Source organism: Argiope bruennichi, chromosome X2, assembly GCF_947563725.1.
Source record: "Argiope bruennichi chromosome X2, qqArgBrue1.1, whole genome shotgun sequence".
In the NCBI taxonomy this organism is placed as follows: Eukaryota; Metazoa; Arthropoda; class Arachnida; order Araneae; family Araneidae; genus Argiope; species Argiope bruennichi.
In genome coordinates, this window is record NC_079163.1 from 111,879,624 (window position 1) to 111,900,792 (window position 21,169).

At 29.7% G+C, this 21,169-nt stretch overlaps 1 pseudogene; it reads right to left on the reverse strand.

Annotated features, from left to right (window-relative positions):
* Window positions 1-1,662: 1,662 nt before the first annotated feature.
* LOC129959848 (uncharacterized) lies at window positions 1,663-20,110 on the reverse strand (annotated as a pseudogene).
* Between the last annotated feature and the right edge of the window lie 1,059 nt (window positions 20,111-21,169).

Genomic DNA, 21,169 nt, shown 5'->3' on the forward strand with positions numbered 1-21,169 from the left:
TAGATACAAAAATACTTTCTTTTATAAGTATAGTTTATCTAACATCAAAACACATGGTAAAATTATTGTTGTAGATGGCTTGAAAGTGAAGCAGATCAATTTTGATGGGCAGTTTGCTCAAGGATGAGACAAGATATATATGCAAGAGTTTAGTTGGGAAGTCAAAGTCGTGATAGGAAGTCACTCTAGAATTTCTCTCTTGTGATTCGGATTAATTTTTCTTCCCTAATTTTTTGTTATTAGCGTTTTTCTGTGTATTAGTCTAAAGTATGAAAAAATCGAGTAGGTTTTCCTTCTGTGTTATTTGGTAGTACTTTTGATTTTGCGCTGTATTCCACTTTTAGTTATAAAGAATATTTATTATAAGATTTCCTATTTACTTTCGATTATCATTGCAAAAAGAACCTAATATCACAGTTAGTTCTAACAAAGTACAGCGTGCCGTTGTTATGCTCAAATACTTATTACATTCTCATATATGACTTATAAACTATTACATTTACATAACGAATCCATACAATTATGAATATCTTTTAACATATTTAATTTAATTATGCATTATTATAGAATGCGTACTGAGAATATATAAAAGTCGCATGAATTTTCAAAAAATTTTAATGATATATCATAGTTTTGAATGAAATACAAAAATTTAATTGTGAGCTTAAAAAGGATTTTTTTCACGTTCATTCTTAGTATACTGGATTTTGAAATGAACTTATAGAACTTAAAACTGAAATAATTTCTGAAATCTTCGCTAAGAGAGTGGTGCTAAAAGGAAATTATTTAATGCCATTTACAGCCTTCTTCAAAATAACTTCCAAGCTGTTAATCCGAAGATCAAATTTTTATTGATAAAAATTTATATTACGAAACTGCAGTAACTCTACTCTTATCGAAGTAGTTGTCCTTAACATTAAAAATGACCTAGAGCGATAGTAAAACATTTGATCAGAACTTTTGAAAGTTTTAGTTAAGTTTAAGAGAGCTCCAAAAGAAAAATCTCCTTCCCCCAGATTTCGACATCGTTTTGCCTTTGAAAGTTTTTACTTTGAAAACATTATACATTAAATTACTTTTTTATGCTCTTTCCAGTAAAAAAAATTAGCATTATCTGCAACTACTCAGCAAGACAGTTCAAAGTTATTGATTAATTGAAACGTCTGCGTGGGTCAAAAAAATGCAAATGTGAGTGAAACAAATACATTTTAATTGATTTTTCCTAATTTTTGTTAAGTTGGTGATAAAATGGAAAAATCTATCCCTAAGCAATATTTTGACAAAAAGAAAAAAAAGTATATGTGTGCTTTATGTTATTTGATCATCAATTATTCAAGTTTAACGGGTTTTTTTTTTGTTTGTTTGTTTGAAGAATACAAGGGCTTTATCGGAACTGGTCTGGCGATTTTGGATTGTAGTTACATGTTGATGTCGCTTTACCTGGAACTCCCTTCTTCGAGCTCGCGAGATACACCAATAGAACATCTGATACAGACAGATTTAGCGTGTTTCGTCGTTGGAACGGACGACGGATTCGGCGATTTTTCAATGAAATCGGGTTCCGAACTTGGAGCCCTGTGACTGTGACCTTGTCTCCAGGCCACCGCGGCCTTGAGCAATTCAAGATACATGCAAGGATGTATAACCATTTATAAAAAAAATTAAGAAAAGTAGCACTTTATTGATAAAGCATATATTTTACAGCACTGGGTTAAAAAATGGCGTGTATAAATATTCTTTAGCATCCTCTTGTTTTTCACCAACAGTGTAGGACTGTTTTGACTTTATATTCTGTCAGGCCTAGAACGAAAAAAAAAAAAAAAGTTATCAGTCTTCTCTTTTTTGAATATTAATCTTTTGACATAAATCACTTGTTTTGATCAGAGGACTTCTTCCATTTTGGAAGTATTGTAAAGTACTTTGTATGCATCTTTAAAGGTATTGATGTAAAACAATATATGAATGGAAAAATGTATAATTTAAGTTACATTAAAAATTTTTTTTACAAATTTAATACTGTTTATGCAAATTTATTTAAAATATAGTTTTGCAGTTTTAAAAGGTAGTACTAATATACTATTAAATAGTACTGTAAACAATAATAAAATTTTAAAATAAAAAAATTATCATAAAATGGAGAAAAAAATCATATTTTGAATACATATCTTAAGTAGAAACTATACATTCATATTTATAGAGTTTATGTGTCTACAGGTAAGCGTTATTTTTTTTTAAATCTTTAATCGAGCTTATTTTCTGTGTGTATGAAATATTGCAGTATGAATTGAATTATGATCATTGAGTGCTTTTCCACTAGTGTTTTGTCAAACAAAATAAGTTCGAAGTTTTTCAATGGAGCGTATTGCGTTAGTTTTCATTTGCTTTCTGAGGTCATGGACTATTTTTATTTTGAAACGAATTTAGTGTTGTACTGCAATGTTATGCTTGGATATATTTCCTCTGACATATATTTACGCATTTTAAAATCCTTATTTTTACACATGTGGAATTATTTTTAGTAAATATGAAATCCTTTTTTCGTGATATTTTTATCAGCTAATTTTAATGATCAGTGAGATATCAAATGCTGTACGAAAACAAGTCAACGTCAGTTATTAAGAAATTCTAAAGTGCTGGTAAATTTTGAAACAAAATCCTAGTAATCATTTCCTTTATTGGCAGATACTCCCTGTTCTCATTAAGAAACAAAGTTCTGCTACACCAGTCAATATTATATCCTATTTTGGCATGTGAAGTTCGAATCTATGAACTTGCACAAAAAAGTATTTTATCTTTACAATGGCTACGAATTTATCGGGACTATGGCGAAAAACCGTATAATGATATTTAAATGAGAATCATATAAATGGTGCTTTCTGTAGATGATTAAATTTAAAAAAAAATCTCAATTAGAGCATATAGAATTACGTATCACGTAATTATATTGTATGGTTGTTCTTTGTTGCTTGATGACGGCAGAACTATGTATGGTGAAACTTCATCATAAATGTGTTTTGTTCCTAAATTACGATTTTTAAACTCCATTAATCCAGTAATTCGATGTTTGCATGTGACACATCGAATAGAGCAAAATACACACACACACACACACACACACACACACACACACACACACACACACACACACACGCACATATAAGAATCAATTATAAGATACTAGGGATCACTTAACAATGGTTATGTTCATTCTTTTAAAAATGGTTATTTGCTTTACTTTACAAAAAGTATTTACTGGCTGAGTGTTTAGCATAATGTTTGCTGCTTATTTTTATTTTTTATTAATTTAATACATTAATTGGTTTGTTCAGTATAGGAAACATTTTGTTTTGTATAAATGGAGTTGGGATGATACAGTTCAATTCGATTTGTGTGTGCTGTAATTTTCGAGCTTTTGTAATACGGAATCATGAAATGGTTACTAAAATTCAAGAAAAATTTGAAGGTCGACTTTTTTTGAAAGTCATATTGCATGATAGCATGATTTTTTTATGTATATATATTATTCATTAGTGAAAAAGCAATTTTTCTTTAATTGCTTAAAGATAGTGATTACGCTACACTCCTACAATGTTTTACCATGTACTTGCAATCAGAGGTTAAAATAAATTGCACAGATCACTACCACTAATGAAAAAAAAATTTTATTTGGTGCCTTGAATTATTTAAATGGTTCTGATTATATTTAATGTGTTGGTTTCAAATATGAAAGTGAATTTTCAGTATTGAGATGCAGTGTAGCTAAAAATGAAGTCAGTTTGTGAGATATTTAAAATTTTTAAGAACAAATTATTCTTTCAAATGATAAACCACATTAAAAAGAGAAAGAATACAAGCATCTCTTCTTACGAAAGAATTCGTATGATGAATGAAAGTATATGCCATAACTTAGGTTCAATTTAAGATTACACACTATTTATTATTATTTTTTTCATTTCATTTATTGAAGAATTTATGATGTTGGGCAGAAATAAGGAATTCATGGTTGGATGAGAGTAATTTTTCAATTCAATTTTCCCTATAAAAAAAAAACCCGTTCTCGTTTAATGCCATTTGAAAAAATATTCTTGGCGCATAATCGCCTATTAAAAATTATATATTTACATATTAAATTAATTCATTTTGTCCTCGCTTGATTCTATGTAAAGTTAATTTTTAAAAATAAACCCACTTATACTGCAACTAAAGTATTTCTTATATAAGAAATTATCTAAGAGAGTGTATAAGCAACTTAGGAAAAGTACAAACCCTTGATTTTCTTCACGCCTCTCAAAATCTAATAGCTGTAACTTTCACAACTTAGAAATAAACTACATTACCCATTAGCATTGTAAGCTATTTCTAATCTTAGCGAAAATGAGGGAGATTCCCCTTTCAAGTTGATAAAAACTGCCAACACATTGTCAGTGCTTTCTTTCTGCGATTCCCGTCGGCTAACGAACACATGAGCTAAGTTTTTCTTAAATGATCGTGATTTGTATTCACCTTAATTACCGTTCTTATCTCTGCCCTTGAAATTTTTATCTGTCTTATTCATATGTCAAAATAACAATCTACTGATTCTTGAATTTCATCAAGATTGCAACTCCTTTAACAGATATTTCTACTGTAAAAATAAATCTTGTATTGCACTAATACACTGAAATCATTAGAAATAACCTTCATAACACAAAAATAATAAATAAAAAGCGATGAGAAGACGGATCCACTTTCGAATTCTATTTGTAGTTGAAAAATTCTGTCAAATGCTCTTTCACGATCGAAATTGCTCCATTAACGAAGAAAAGTAATTTTTTGTTCGATCTTTACCAAATTGTTCTTCATATCTTTATCTCCCATGCAACACCAAGATTTCACGAATCTTAATGCTTGAAAAAGTGCAGGGAGGTTTACCTTACAAAGAAGTTCTTTGCTATTCATGAGCTTCTCCTCCATTTTTGGGAGAGCCATGCTTCCTTCATTCAAAAATCCCTAAATTAAAAAATTAAAACCAAGTGAAGCACAAAAATGAAAGTAGAATAATGCATACTCAATAAAAAGAATAGTCAAACTGTTCATGGACATAACATAAACATCTGACTAAATTTTCATTTTGATTTTTATCAACCATTCTTTAAAAGTGTTGACTAAATATGTTTGCTATGTTCGACAATTTGGATCTAATGGATTTTTTGAAATCAAACTCAAGAAATTTATTCTTTACAAACAAAATTTATTTTAACTCCACTAGACCGAATCAAACCTGTTCAGATTTCTATCAAAATCTCTAAATGTTCAACGTTTTCTTTTTATACTGATTATTTTTAGGTGTCCAGCTTTAGTTAGATTAATGTTTGAATCAACACAAAAATTATCTCGATCAGATGATGAAGATGACGCCTGAACGGATATCCACTTTCTACATCTCACTGATATTAAAAGGTTTGACTTGACGTCAGATTTACTGACTTTTAGCTCCATATATACAGTGGATTTCGAACCTAGAGCTCTCTAAGCCCGAAATTGAGACCTTACCTCTAGGCCACTGTGGTTCTTGCTAATATTTTTCAGAATCTTTCAGGTACAGAGGAATACCGGGGAATTATTTTGTTTGAAAATTAATCACAATTAACTTTTAAATTTTATTATTGTTGCTTTATTAAGTATAGCTGTCTTTTAGTGTCGTTATTATTTTCTTCATAAAAATTAATGATAATCTACAGAATATTTAACCTTCTAATATTCAGCTGTACAAAGATTTTTTTTGCAAGTTAAGTACTTCGGATAATATTTCGTGGTTTATTTTACTTTTCAAGGATGTTGTAGATGAGTTGCAAATTTTTGTGCGCTTTAGAAGTTGATTTGTCGATAAACATATTTGAAAAATTTCTGTAATAATCAAAATGGGAAGAATGGATAGGAAAATTCAGTTTTAATGCTATACTTCTGGATATTTTGTACATGAGTTCCAAGCCTCATTACACCAAAGATGGTACACCTGGTAGATATTAAATCTGTTGACATGGATTTAATATCAACGTATTCTCTCGTTAACGAGTCGTAGAATTTTGGAGAGTTGAGCACAGTTTTAGATATAGTTATCGCCTTTTCATGGTTTAAAATTACAAGATCCATCCTAAAATAGTATTCTTATTGTTTCAGAACGGAGCTGAATTTAACATAGCATCTACTTTGTATATTAATATATTTTTTGGTAGCTTAAACAAAATTAAAAGAAATATTTTTACTGATGTAGGATGATGAGATCAAAACAAAGTGTTTTAAAAATAAATTTAAAAAAATGTTTACTGTTGGAATTTTTTTTCCTTTAATATAATTTCAGAATCTCACAAGGAGGAATTCATCATAATGATTTTTGCTTATTCGGATATCGCGTTTTTGAACTCATTATTATGAAATATGTTGAAATTGATGATATCATTTGTTTCGCTAAAGATTTAAAATCCAATTTCTTTATGCCCGTTTGTCTTTCTGAATGTGTATGCTTAGAGTTGATTAGTCTACCGCGAAACAGCAGGTGACCGAATGACATACTCTGCAAAATGTAATTAAAGTAATTATTGCACAGTTACTGTTTCTTTCAACAAGCTTCCAAATACAAAAGAATACATTTTCTTGTAATTGCCCCTACCGGTTTCAAAACATGAGAAGTATTAACCAATAAAGACATTCATTACATGTTGTGGTATAAAAAAGCGCAAGTTAACGATTTTAGATAAGCTTTGCACTTTGACTTAATCTAAGTTCCGTTAAAGATTTTTTTTTCTTCTCATTTTCCATATTTTTATTACCTTTTGTGTACGGTATAATTCTCTATTCTATATTTCAAACCAGACATTTCGTCAGCTATTTGCTTTCCTTTTAAAGGCCTAGAAATCTAATGTTTATTCAATTCAGCGAATTTCGATCACGCCAACTGGCACGTGACAAATTCGAATTTATTTATCAGAACATTTCCGCGTGTTAAGTTCTCCTGATGGAGATTAATGACCAACCAAATTGTACATCTGATTTCTTATGCTTTGATTTCCTAATTTTGACAACACAAATTCAAATGCAAAAATTAATAAAATCATTCAGTCCATGCATAATAATGGGTTCCGTAAGTCTTCAATTGCAGAACTGTTCTGTAAAAGTAAAGACACTTTTCTTTCACTAAATAAATTTTGACCAGAGTTTCTTAAATCAATTGATTTTCATTAATTTAAATGGAGCTTATTTATTCTCACGTGACACGTATTTAATGTAACAGGCGGAATTGATTTTGGAATACACTGCTCATCTTATAAGTGAGAGTGAGAGAGAGGGGAAAAAAAGTGCGAGGACGTAGCACAGTGTAAGAAAACGGGCAGTTGATACTCTGTTACGTTTTTCACTTGATTATGTGACATGATCTAAACTGTTAGTGTTAGCAAAGTTTCAGGGGGAAAAGGAAGGATGATATAGATCATTTGATTTTAAGCCTATAGTTCTTTTGATTAAGAAATTTGAAAATTAAGCTGTGAAGAGTTTTGAAATTTTATTTTGCACGAATATACTGTTTGTTTTCAGGTACAGAAATGCTCCGCGCTTCAGCGCATGAGCCAGGAGTCACTGATTTCACCAAAATAGGAGAGTGATGAAAAGGTGAGAGAAGATACATAAACATTTAATTTAATACAATAGTAATAATGCAGTAAACACCGATTACAGCACACTCCCGATTATCCGCGGAATTGGGTGGCGCGGCCGCCGCGGATAACAAAAATCGCGGATAATCCGAAAAAAGCTAAAAACGGGTATAGCAAAAGAGAAAAGAGTCATTCCAACTTTGAAAAATCGTTTTATGTACAATAAAACGTAAAATAAACAGCAGGAAATGTTTAACTAACGCTTAATATTTTAGTATATCACTCAAAACTCACCTAAAATGCATTTTCTTAATGAAAACAGAAAAGTGCTTTGTATTTACGAGAGGCGTCAAGGATACAAGAGTATTATTATTACAGTAAAAAAATTAATACATATATGCTGTTTTAATACTGTAATGTATTATGTAATTACAAAAGCATAACTGTAAAACTGCACCTTTTTGAAAAAATCAGTCAAAAGAAAAAAAAAAAAAAACTTTGTGCGGCAGCCGCGGATAACCCGCCCGCGGATAATCGGGAGTCTACTGTATTAGCAAAATTAAATGACGTAACAATAGCAAATATTCCGCAAAATTGAACTAGTCACATATATACACAAGTTTCGAATCAAAATTAATAACCACGTGTCAAAGTAACAAGTGCTAAAAAAGAGAGCCGAAAGAAAATGCATCTAACAAAACGGTCAAGGTCTGACAAAATAATTCATAATCTTACTGTTCTTATCTTACTTACTGCATGTTAACCCTCGGGGGTAAAAATAATCCAAAAGTGATAGTCTCAAGTTTCTGTAGCGAACAGTGTTATAAGTTTTCACTTCAATGTTAGTTTTTCTTGAAAGCATAATACATTTTCATATAGGTATGTTTTTGATCTGTGGAACATTTTAATGATTACATGCTAGAAAAATATGACAATAATTTTCAAAGAGGGGGAGGTAAAGGCATTCATATATAAAATTTCATTTTATGTTATTGAATGTATAAAATTATTTAGTAATGTATACCGATTTAATTTTATACTATGATAATTCTGTATCATGTTGAAAAACTCAAAAGTGACTAACATTTTACTGATGGTGATTTCTTGAAAATACGACTTTCCTGAATACTGAAGGTGATTGATTACAAATAAGTGAAGCACATAGAGAATATAAGTAGTTTATAATTCGCAAATCACAAGTTACGAAACATGCTTATCAAATGGTGCTTACAATGCAAAATATTTTCTTTAATTAGGAAATAATATCTGCATGCAGATAAATTTTCGTAAAAATAAGAAGAGTTCAGAGTGTAAAGAGCTTATATGAAAATTTCTATGTATGACATTTTTCGATTAAAATTTATTTTATAGTAAAAATAAGATAAAATGCGGTATATTTCTCATTATTAAGCTGCGGTGGCGGATTTAGATTTTTTGCGGCAGTGGCAGCTGCAGAAATTTTCCGATAGAGGGCAAACAACATTTCGCTAATTTATAGTCAAAAAACACATAATTAATTTCATATTTAAATAAAGATAATAAAAAATTTTAATAGATAGTTTAATCATAATAAACAATCATTTATAATAATTAACTATGTGTATGGTGTCGGGGGAGTAAGAAATTCAATTCCTCGCCAACGAAAGGACCCCCCCCCTCCTCTTTAGTACTGCTGCCTCTGCGTTGAGAACGTCGTCAGTGCACATTAAGAAGCATCTCTTTTGATAAATAAATTTAAATATCCATTTTGGCACATTTTTAACCTGTTAATAATTTAATATAGGTTAATATTTTTTTTATCTTATTAATTTTGTTAAACTTAATAATAATAGTTGTGACTATGATCTGTTTTTATTTATCTATCATGACTCCAGTCTGCTCGTCTTCTAAGTTTGCACACAATACTATTTAAGTAGATGCTTATGGTTACTAAATACTATAATAACAAAATGAATGTAATGCTATAGATAAGAACCAGTTTTATCATTAATACGAGACAAAGTGTTAATTTTAATACTTTAGTATTTACAGAATTTGCATTTTTTACAAACTTATTTCGCAATTATAAATTTAAAAAAATAATTATTCTGCTTGGTGTTCCCTCTCAGCTTAGATGTCCTATGCAGCTGCCTAATCTGCCTAGTTGTAAATCCGCCACTGTTAAGTTGTTTTTTTAAAAACTATTATGGCATTTGTCATTTACGAATAACTTCTCGGTAGCAGTTAGTCTTCACATTTTTTGCTAAATATTGCTAAAATATAAGAATTACATTCATCACGATATTTAATTAAAAGAACCGTATTAAAATTAGTCATTGTCACATTTTTTTCCAGATGGTTGTGAAATGAATCTGGAATGGTGGTGGCTAAATCAAATGAAGAGGACTGTTGAATTCTGCATAAAATAACTACTGTCGGTTAAATATGACTAATGTCACAAATGTTCATTAGTAAAATGGAATAAGTTATTTTATGTGACAAATAAAACAAATTTATCCTGTAAGGGTCTATACAAGAATGAGGAAAACTTCATCCATGAACAGATCCTTTAGAATACTACAAAGTTCAGAACAGTCAATCTTATGAACGAATAAGTTTAAAAGAAGAAACTTGTTATGAAGCTTATAAAATAAAGAGGACGATTTAAATAGAGCTTTTCCTCTGAATAAATAATTCGGTGAGTGAAGAGTCATTAGATGTGTCAATAGATTAGTCGATAACGCAACGAGTGAGGCATTAAGATTTCATAAAGGATAAGTAATTAGCGATCATAATATTTATTCAATTAAAAGTTTTTGGGTCACTTTTTTTGCTCTAATAATTTTGTTAGCTAAACGTTTAATAAGAATCATTCAAAAGAATATATTCTCAGCATAGACTTATTATAACGCAGATTGTCTGTGTTTAAAGAAATGTTAATTAACTTTACTTGGAATATTTGAGAGCAAACCAGTTTTGTTAATAACAAACAATCAAAGATTTTAAGATTCAACTACAAAAATGTTATTTTTTTCCTTTTAAAATTATTTAGTTAATTCAATTAGGGCAATCGAAGTAAGCATCCTAGTATATCCTTCCCAGTTGATATTGTATAATAAAGCTTAGTAGTCAAAAGGTCGCACCTGGTCAATACTTCTGAATAAGAAGGCTCGAGCATTTTCTTTGTGACAACAAATTAAATAAATCAGTGAAATTAAGGTCTCCCCCACACACAAATTATCTTATTTTTAACATACTTTGCTTTTTTTCATTTTTATTTAACAATGTTTTTGAAGCATCATATTCAATGAATTGAACCAACAGACTCCATCCGACAATTACCTACCTCACTTTCGAATTTTTCATATTGGCCCGTAATTACCATCGGGGCGACCAGTAATACTGAGTTTAATAACCCTCCCCTTTTTCCCCCGAGTAAGAAGGAAGAAATATCTGAGTTTTTATTTTAAAAAAATGTAATTTATTATTATTTATCTATTTTAATAGAGATTAATTCTATATGAAGTTTATAAAAATATAAAACCAAATCCAAGAAATTAACTTTGATAAATTATTTAAAAAATGTGCTTCCTTTATAAAAAGAAATAAAGATTTTTCTAATCCAAATCTAAAAATAAAAGATACAGAATAATTTACTAATAAACATTTTACATTTATTTATGGTACAAGTTTCATATTGTGTTCAGTATGATGTCAAATGCTGAGGATGTCATATTTTTTTGACTCAACAAGATTGAATAGGACTAAATAATAACATATAATAGAACATAACAGCAAGATATTACGAGTAGATGAAAATTTTTTCAGTCTATTAAGATGTATAAGGCTTCTTTAGTTATTAAGAAAATGATCATTCATAACTAAAAAAATGTGGTTAAGTTTGGAAGAAACAATAAGGAGTGATGGGTTATTATTATCTATTGTCCCAAGTTCCAAATTCTTTAATTACAGCTTTGTTTGCACAACATTCGTAACCAAGATTATTTAAAAAACATCTCGGATAAAATAAAAATGTAATTATAGCATCGCATCGAAATTGATGATTAATATGATTAAAATGCCTGAAAAAAAAGTTAAAAAATTTTGTTAGTAAAAATATAAACATTCATTCATAACAGTCTATCGATGTTTTAGCTTTTTTTTTTAAAAAGTAGATAACAAAATTTCTTTATCTTAAATTAGTAAGCTTACATTACCTAATTATTTTTATAGCTGGATTAAAAGTAGCGTGTAAAAATTCTGTGCTCTGTATGAATTAAGAGTTTTCCTTGCTAACAAGTTTCGTAAAACTTTCAAGCATATTTCAAAGAAATCACTAACTGATACTGGTGTACTTAAAATAGAGAAACTTTTCTTACCCACAACACCTTGAGGTCAGCGAACAGCATAAAAGGTTCCGGACGCTGAAATCGACATCATCATCACAAAAATGACAAACACTGATGTTGCTGTTTGGACCCGCTTCAATATAACCGGGGGCACTGGATAAAAGAATAAATAACCACGCAACAAGAACAGCAAATCCTGACACCTGTTGGAGACAAAAATAATGTATCATTTAATGGATTCATTCAAATTTAATCTTATATCACGTAGGTTAAAGAAGAGTAAACAAAGATAATAAAAAAGGTATCCATGATGCATCGTGTGAAAGGAAAATTCTTCTTTTCTGCTCAATTTACATTTCACTTAAAAATTTGTCATTTTCACACGAATTTTCAAACAAATTTGTCACTTTTTCATGGGAGCTGTTTATCGATCCGCTGTGTAAATAGCATACTACAGAAAGAAAACATCCCAAATTTTCGAATTTATAATTATTTTTGTACTGTAAATTGGCTAAAATGGTTAGACACATCGCTTACTGTAAGAAAACGTATCCGAACTATAGTTTTCCTGTAGCAATGGGTTAAAATTCGTATTATACACTGGAAGAGAGCAAGTTCTGGACTTCTGAGTCTTTATTAATAGTCGTGATTCTTAATAGAAACTTAGTAGTTCTGTGAAAATGACAAACTTCAAATGACATGATGTTAAATATTGATTTTATATATTTCTTTGCTTTGCATATTCATGCAAGATATTTATTATTTTTTACACATGACTATTACCATTTTTGACATTTTTAATCTAGGGAATAGTAAAATGATACTTTTGTACTACGAAGATGAGAAAAATAAAAGGAAGTTTCGTCAATGATTCAGTAGAAGATTTAAAACAAAAATGATTAAGATGCCGAAAAGTTGATTATGTTGCTACTCTGGACAGAATTAAAACCTTATTTAGTTTAGTACTTGATGGTACTGGCCGAGAAAGAAACGTTTAAGGAAATTGGCCTATCTCTCGAATCAAGGGTACATTCTTTTATGCCCACTGAGAGTCTTTGGATTTAAAAGATCTGAAGGAAAATAAGAAAGGTACTATACTATTTGTGAGGCTGTTAACAAAGTTCTCACAGATTTTAATTCTTAGTGACTTAAGTACTAAAAGGGGAAGGGATTTTCCAGCGTTTTGCGGTTAGTACTCTGCGTGTTGCACATGTTATTACGAAAAAAGCAAGTCTCATCTCAGGGGCAGATTGTTATATCAGGAGCAAAGTTGTTTTGACGCCCCTTCCTCCACCCAATATCTTAAATTTGACATTGGTTTGATATTGAGATGAATATAGAATTGCAATTTTTAACACCTCCCCTTCCCCTAGAGTCTCGAGGCACGTGGAGAGCATCTCTAGCATCTGTACGAAAAATCATCCGTTGAAATGTCTGCAAAGTCCTCTGAGTGACTCATTATAAAGCTTTAACATGCCGAATTTCTTTCAACATTTCCTGCTAATGATACCTGCAAAGAGATTGATTCTATATGAACGATAATCTAGTTCGTTTATGATTTTTCAGATTCTACTTTTTGGAAAGACATATCTACTTGTGACATTATAATTTTGGACATTGCGACCAAACAAACGTGCATTTTATGAGTTCTATTTTTCATATTAATATGCGAAAAGGCTCCTTTTCGTGCAAAATCTATTATGCACTTCAATTCTGTAATTTAATTTATTCCTGTATTTTTTGATATTTTCTTGATAAGAGTGCTGATTCCAAATTTTACCGTTAGGTAACGTTGCAAGGGATTTCATCACGCAAGGCATAACCACCTTATTATACATCTAGTAGAGATGACTTCTATGATTATAATTATTGCTGGCCTTGAATTGTAGACAGCCAGGAAGTTCTTTACTGTATATAGTCAAAATAGATACATATATATTTAATTTATGCATATTGAAAGTTTCTCTGTCATATAATACTGTCTTTGTTAGTGCATGAAAATCTATCATGAGCAACAAAGTACATGTAAAGATTCAAATCAACCTCACCCCTTAGAAACTGAGCATTTCGAAGATAAATTAGGCATATATTTGATTATATACATAGAGGTTGTCTACGAAATCTCTTTAAAATAATAATAATAAAAAAAATTGCTTAAATTTTCATAAAAAGTTTGAGATTACATTGCAATGCATATTTCATTTATTTTATTGATTAATAAAAGATTGTTGGAAAAAAAATGAGCCTAACATTTTTTTCTAAAGATAAAGCAAGATATATATCTAGAGATGTGTATCGTTCTGTTGGTTTATGTTAAAGGTGCCCCGGATTGAACAAAATTACAGCAAAAGAATTTCTTGAAGCAAAATATCATTTATAAAATTACTAAAAGATTGGATTTAAGATTTTATTTCATTTAGCATTCATAATGGCGCCGTGCTGCTGTGAACATGGGAAGAATTCAAACATCGTCTTGATGTACTACATCTAATTGATGGTACTCGTATAGAAGTGCATTAATTAACGCAAAAAAAAAAAACCCATCAGCATCTACTACTTATTTTGTAGTAATTTTCACAGATTTGTCTATTCATAAGATTTTAATAAAATCTTGAAACTCTTACGATACTTTATGAGCATCTAAGTATTAAATGCAACCACTATTGTCATTAATATTCTCAGCTAAAAAATTCTTGTCTTTCTAAAATATTTGGAAAACATTATTATATAGCATGTCAGCATATCGTTATTCTAAAATGTCTTAGAACAGGAAAATTTTAATTCATTCAAAACCTGAGGAGTCATCTCAAGCTTTTGGTTTTAAAGCCCTAATACTCCTACAAGAAGGATGATAGAAAACACAGAAAACTGGTGGATTTGGAATATGACAAAGAAAATAATTTATAATAATGTTACAGGGAATTTTGCAATTCTATAAGGAAACCAGGAAAAAGTAAAGTGTCGGAAACAGAATTCATTAAATTTTAAGTGTTCTTTTCCCGGCTGCTTCATAAAATTGTTATAATTTCTGCAATACTGTTATTTGGAATTGCTGCTTTTATTATTTCTGAAACAGAGAAATCTGAAATTTACATTACAATAGGGGTTTTATTGCTGGATTAATTGGGCTCAATGTGTTGATTGGGCAGTAGCCGGGAATCATCAGTGAAGAAAGGATGCTTAGAAATATACTATACTAATTTTATTTTAATTTTGAAGTCGAAAATTTATTTAATTGTAATTTCAAATGAACTAAAAATATCCTTAAGATTTGTAACTAGACAGAAATCGATTTGTAATGTTACATAAACATATATAACAATACAAGAGATATTCATACAAATCACATGTGGGAATAAATTTTATATTTATAACGTAACCATTAAAATTAATCATGTTTATGATTAGGGATAGAAGAAGCTGGCTTGATGAATCCTATTTCGAAAATTGTACCAATTGGCAAAATTGGTACAATTTTCGAAAATTCGGTTAATTAAAGAATTGGAGGCTGTTTTTGCTCCTCAATTATTTTATTGGATAGATGCTTTCTTTGGATTCTAGTTACGCTTTAAATGGGACGTTAAATAATCTCATCACAAGGCCGTGGCCTAGGGTAGAAGGGGCGTTTGGGGCGGCACTTTCGCAGGGAAGCAAAGTTTCACATATATATATATATATATATATATATATATATATATATATATATATATATATATATATATATATATATATATATATATATATATGTGTGTGTGTGTGTGTGTATATATATATATATATATATATGTGTGTGTGTATATATATATGTAATGATATTTTAAACTTTAATTTCAACTTAATTAATTTCCAAGATTTTATCCTAATTTAGCCCCTAGTAACTTCATTCTAAAATATTCTCTTATTTCGTGATCCAATTCCACTTTCTCTACTTAATTAATTCAACAGAAGCTTCATAAAATTGCTTAATCAGCTAAACGCCGATACTTTCACACGCTCGGCGTCAAGGGGTAAAAAAAATGTCCAGTAAGTACATTCTTTCTTAAAAGATCCCTGTATTTCCCTTACATGTGATTGGCATGCGTCAGAAATCCCTATCAGAATCGTAATAATATATTAACAGTATGGAGAAATATTTTCCCTATCAAAATCTAAGGTTATATAAGGCGAGGGATAATTTATTTCGGCCCTTTTTTCCTGCTTCTGCTTTTGCAACGCGTTGTGGCTGACGCGCAATGTCCGCGTCTTTGCTTGTAAATAATTATGCTTTCCCGATGGATTAAAAACGGCATTCTGCTTAAAATAAAATAATGCTTACATATATATATATTTGACAATTCATTTGAGCCCTGCACAGTACGCAATAACAAATTTATTCTTGCTGAAAAGTTCTTTAGAATTTCTGTACATTTTGGAACTCTTGATTTAAGTACTTAAATAAGGGTATGGAAAAATTGGCCTTCGCCCTGGGTGGGACTGCGACTATTCCTTAAGATGGCCCTGATGCAATAGAATGAATTAAAAATGAAAAGTTTTAAAGGTGCTTTTTCAAAACTATTACTTTGAGAAAATATTTATATGCATGAAAACAAACAAAAGAATAAGAGGTATAAATGCATTTTAGTATCTGAGCACGCTGAGAAAAGTGTGGAATATTATTCCACCCTAATTCTTAATGGATGGAAATATAAAGAAAACTTGATTCCAACTTATCTCAGTTGACCTAAGACTAGTTTAGTACTCTGGTTTCAACTGTATTTTATCTGAAAAATTTTGTATATTTTTCTAGACATGTCATCAGATGTAGAAACAAATGATTTCATTTGACACTTATACCAGTGAAATTTTGGAGAAAAGATTGAATATTTTTTTATTTGATATTAGTTAATGCTTTATTTAATTCCCCCCCCCCTCATTTTTTGGATTATGAGAAAATATTCTTGACGAAATCAGGTTGTGAAATTTTATTTCAGTTCAAAGGGTCCTAAGTGAATAAATTCTAAGAAATCATGTTAATTAAATTTTTCAAACAAATTTAACACTGGCGCCATCTATCCTCTTAATGCAAAATTAAACTGTCGATATAAACAGGATATTTTAGGAAAGCATTAAAGAGCTTATAATAATCGTTTTTGTATCTGAACTATTCTCAAAAATTCTATCTATGTAGAAATCAGACGTTTTCTGAAGTTAAATAAATAAATAAAACAGTAAGTTTCAGCATTTTTTCTAAATACTGGAGGTACAGATAAAAATTTCAGTTTCCGAAATTCCGCAGTAAACGCTTATTATTATTTTTTTGTAAATAAATATTAATACAATGATAATTCGAAATTAAACAATTGTGTAGAGCAAAACAATTTGTCTGTTTTTACTGTGTACATGTTTAAAAATAATGATGGTTGACTTAATAAATAATTTCCATTATTTCTTGCCTGTAAATTATTTATCGAATTGTTAATATTTGATTTAATGAAATTATTTTGCTTATCAAATAAAGCTAGCAATTACTTTTCATATTAAGTTCTCACATAAGAATTCCAAAATCGAAGAAGTCCGAGGACTTCAAAATCTGACAACCATTTTGGTTATAAATGCATGTATGGTTTCAAAAGAATGAGAAAGGAAAAAAAAAAAAAAAAATTAAAAATATTTGTACTAGCTTCAACGTTTACAGTGTATAAAATATAGTAAATAATCGTAATTTATTATCATAATTTCTTTAATCTGCGAGATCTCATGACTAATTATTTTGGATGTTGGCTCTTTAAAATAGGATATCGAATTATATTTTAATTCTTATGATAAAAATGTGTATTAAAATTATTGGTTCAATGGTTTGTGGGATTTTATTGAATATAAGTCTTTGCTGCTTCTAAAAAGTCGCACTACTAATTATTAGTTTTTAAAAAAATATCCCGGATTATAATGCTTTCTACCTAAAAATGAGTAGTTTATGTTAAATTAAAATATAAACCAGAACTTATTTTAAAAAGCTATTTTTCAAAGAATTTGTACTAGCTTCAACTTTTACTGTTTATAAAATATAGTAAATAATGGTAGTTTAATATCGTAATTCTTTTGAACAAGAATAATATATTTTATTTGTTGGGTTTTACTATCAGTTTTATTAATGGCGATGTCAGCAAAGGTCTCAAAGTAGCTGGAAAAATCCCATTTTTGAATCCTTGTTTTAGCTTGATTTTCTATCCCCAACACCAAAATCAGAGGTTTTACGATTTGATCTTCAGAAAATATGGTTACCTTAATCAAGTTAAAATGATGTTAACAATAAAAAAAAAAAAAAAAAAAATCAAAGATTTGTTAAAAAATAAAAACTTACTTTTTTCTTAGCTTTAAAATCGGACGCTATCTTATCAATTGATAAATTTAAAATTACGGTTTTCTTCAACTTATGAGTACGAGCTTAATAAAAGGTTTTCACTGAGCAATGGTTTCACTTCTTCAAGCAACAAAAGGGCTATTTTAGATCAGACTTTGCAATTTTAAGCTGTGTTTAGATTACAAGAACGGTACCTGAGCTGGCACACCTCTTTTCAAATTTCCTTGCCACACTAACAGGAGAATGGTTGAACTTCAACGGTATATTTTACATACACTAAACCCATATACTCTGCGAACCTTTTTAGTACAACCAGTTATTAATTTTGGAACCCTTTGACCATGAACTGAGGTTCTATCATGATTCAACCGCAGCCTTCGTGATGAAGACTCAAGCAAATCTGTCCAATTTCTGAAAGCACATATTCGGAAGCCAACTTTGATTATGTAGGTAAGTATGTTACTAAACACTGGAAGTCCTCGATTTCTTAATTCTCCAAATAATTTCGAAATTATTCGTTGTGACTTTTTTTCGGTGTCATCATAGGTTTAATTTATAAGCGAAAGTGTAAAAATCTCAATGTATATTGCTTTATATTAAACATCATGAAACTTATTTCACGTAAAGTTCTTTTATTCTCAATCATCATAGATTTGTTTTCTTGGCAAAAGTTCAAATATTTTATAAGTTTACACTAGAAACCTCATGCAGTTTATTGTTTGTGATTTTTTCTTCTTCTTTTCCTTGCAATCATGTAATTTTAGGCAAAAAGGTAAATATTTTCTGATACATCATTTACACTAGAAACCTCACGAAACTTATTTCTTGTGAATTCTCTGTCTTCATAGATTTAATTTTAGGCAGAATTGTAAAAGTTTCATTACATATTATTTACCTTAAAAACCTCTTAAAGTTTATTCCCAGTGAATTTCTTTTTTTTCCTGTAGTCATAGGTTTAATTTTAGGCAGAAGTGCAAAAATGTTCAGCACACATTGTTGAACTAGATATGTAAGTCAAAATTGTTTTAATAATGATTCATGCAATGTTCTGATATTTCAATACCCAAGTACATTTCAAAATTATCATGTAATTTTTACTTTAGCAAAGACTTTTCCACTGAGTTTAACTGCTCCGTAACTTCAGTGCTCCTCTATTAGGTTTTAAAGAATAAATAATACACATTTTTATTAATGTTTCACGATATTTTGTTGATTCATCATTTCACCCTTATACTCATTCTCTTCACGGTTTTATCTGATATTTTGTTGATTCATCATTTCACCCTTATACTTATTCTCTTCACGGTTTTATCTGATGTATTTAAAAAACGATGATGTCTTCTCTCAAAAAACCTAATGATTGTAAAGGAATAGAAATTCTTAGAAGAAACAAATGAAGTTATTATTGATAGATAAACTTCAATAGATTAGAAGCATTATAGATTGATTTAGACTCTTCTTTCTGGGAAAAAAAGTCAAAGGGAAACTGACACTAAAGATCTGTAGATGTTAATTTCTAAAGAAAATTGACAGATATGAATTATACAGATATACATCTTTGTAAACTAAAACTAAACTTTGTAACTAAAAATGGCATTTTGATAGCTCATCTTATTCGAATAAATAGACATATTTTTAATTTTGTTTAGTTAGATAAGCTCTCTGTTTCGAAGAAGCTTGGATTCTATTTTGGGAAGGACCTCGCCATTTTGAATTGTCTTTAAATGACGAAGACAATAATTCATCCGACTGCCTTATCCATGAAAATACCCGTCGCACCATGAGCACATTTGACCGGATTGTTCGGATAACATTGTAATCATAAGGTATGGTCAGCTACATTAATATAGATTAAATATTTATTTGAACCTTATTTACAGGATATTATTTATTTATCCCAAATGTGGATTAATCATATTTATAGATTTAATCCAATTTAAAAAAAAACTCGAAAATGAATATTAGCTGCACCTATTCAGAATCAATATCATTTCAATTAATTATAGTCCAGAATAATCTTGAACGATCCCAAAATTCCATAGCATATTCCCCCCGTGAGTGTCATCAATCACAGCTGGTCATTTGACCGCCATGGTTCATTATGAAAGGCGATCGCAATTGGAAAAGCAGCTAGCATTCTTTTCCCATGTGCGTGCTCAACTAAATAAGCACATTGTAAACTTTCGAGGGCAAATTAAATGTGCAAGAGGTACACATATAAAGTAAATCTTCGGTACAATTGTATCTCGAACGCACGACTGCCAAACCCCAATCAGAGACTTAACAACCAGACCATTATATCGAATGAAAAGGCAGAATGAAGCTAGTGAATACATTCGTAAAGTAAGTGAACAATCGAACACCCATTCGCAAGTTATATTCAGATTATACAAAGTGGTCATGATCTCACACGTTAGAAAATAATACGGATCTTTTTTGCTGTACGAATTATACCGCGTTTAAACAAACAGAATAAGTAAAAAATTCCTCTCATTGTTCACTGTGAAGTACATTGTACGATGTGTTTCACTACGAAACGTTTTCATCCCGTCTTTTAAATAGTTGAAAAAAAAAGCACACTTTACTTAAATAGAGATTTAATCGAAAAATGAAATCATATGAAATTGCGTTATAGCAATTTTCAGACATCATGTAAATACTTTCACACAGAATTTTACTTATCACATGTAAATAATTTTAATGAATACATTGAATCAGGCATTGAATCAAGTTTTTAATAATAAAAAACGTATTTTCCTTCTATTTTCAAAATCAAAACGCCTCATTTTATTGTGAATGCGTTTACTTTTTTAAATTAAATTATTGAATATTTATTTAGTCGTTTTCTTTTATATATATATATATATATATAT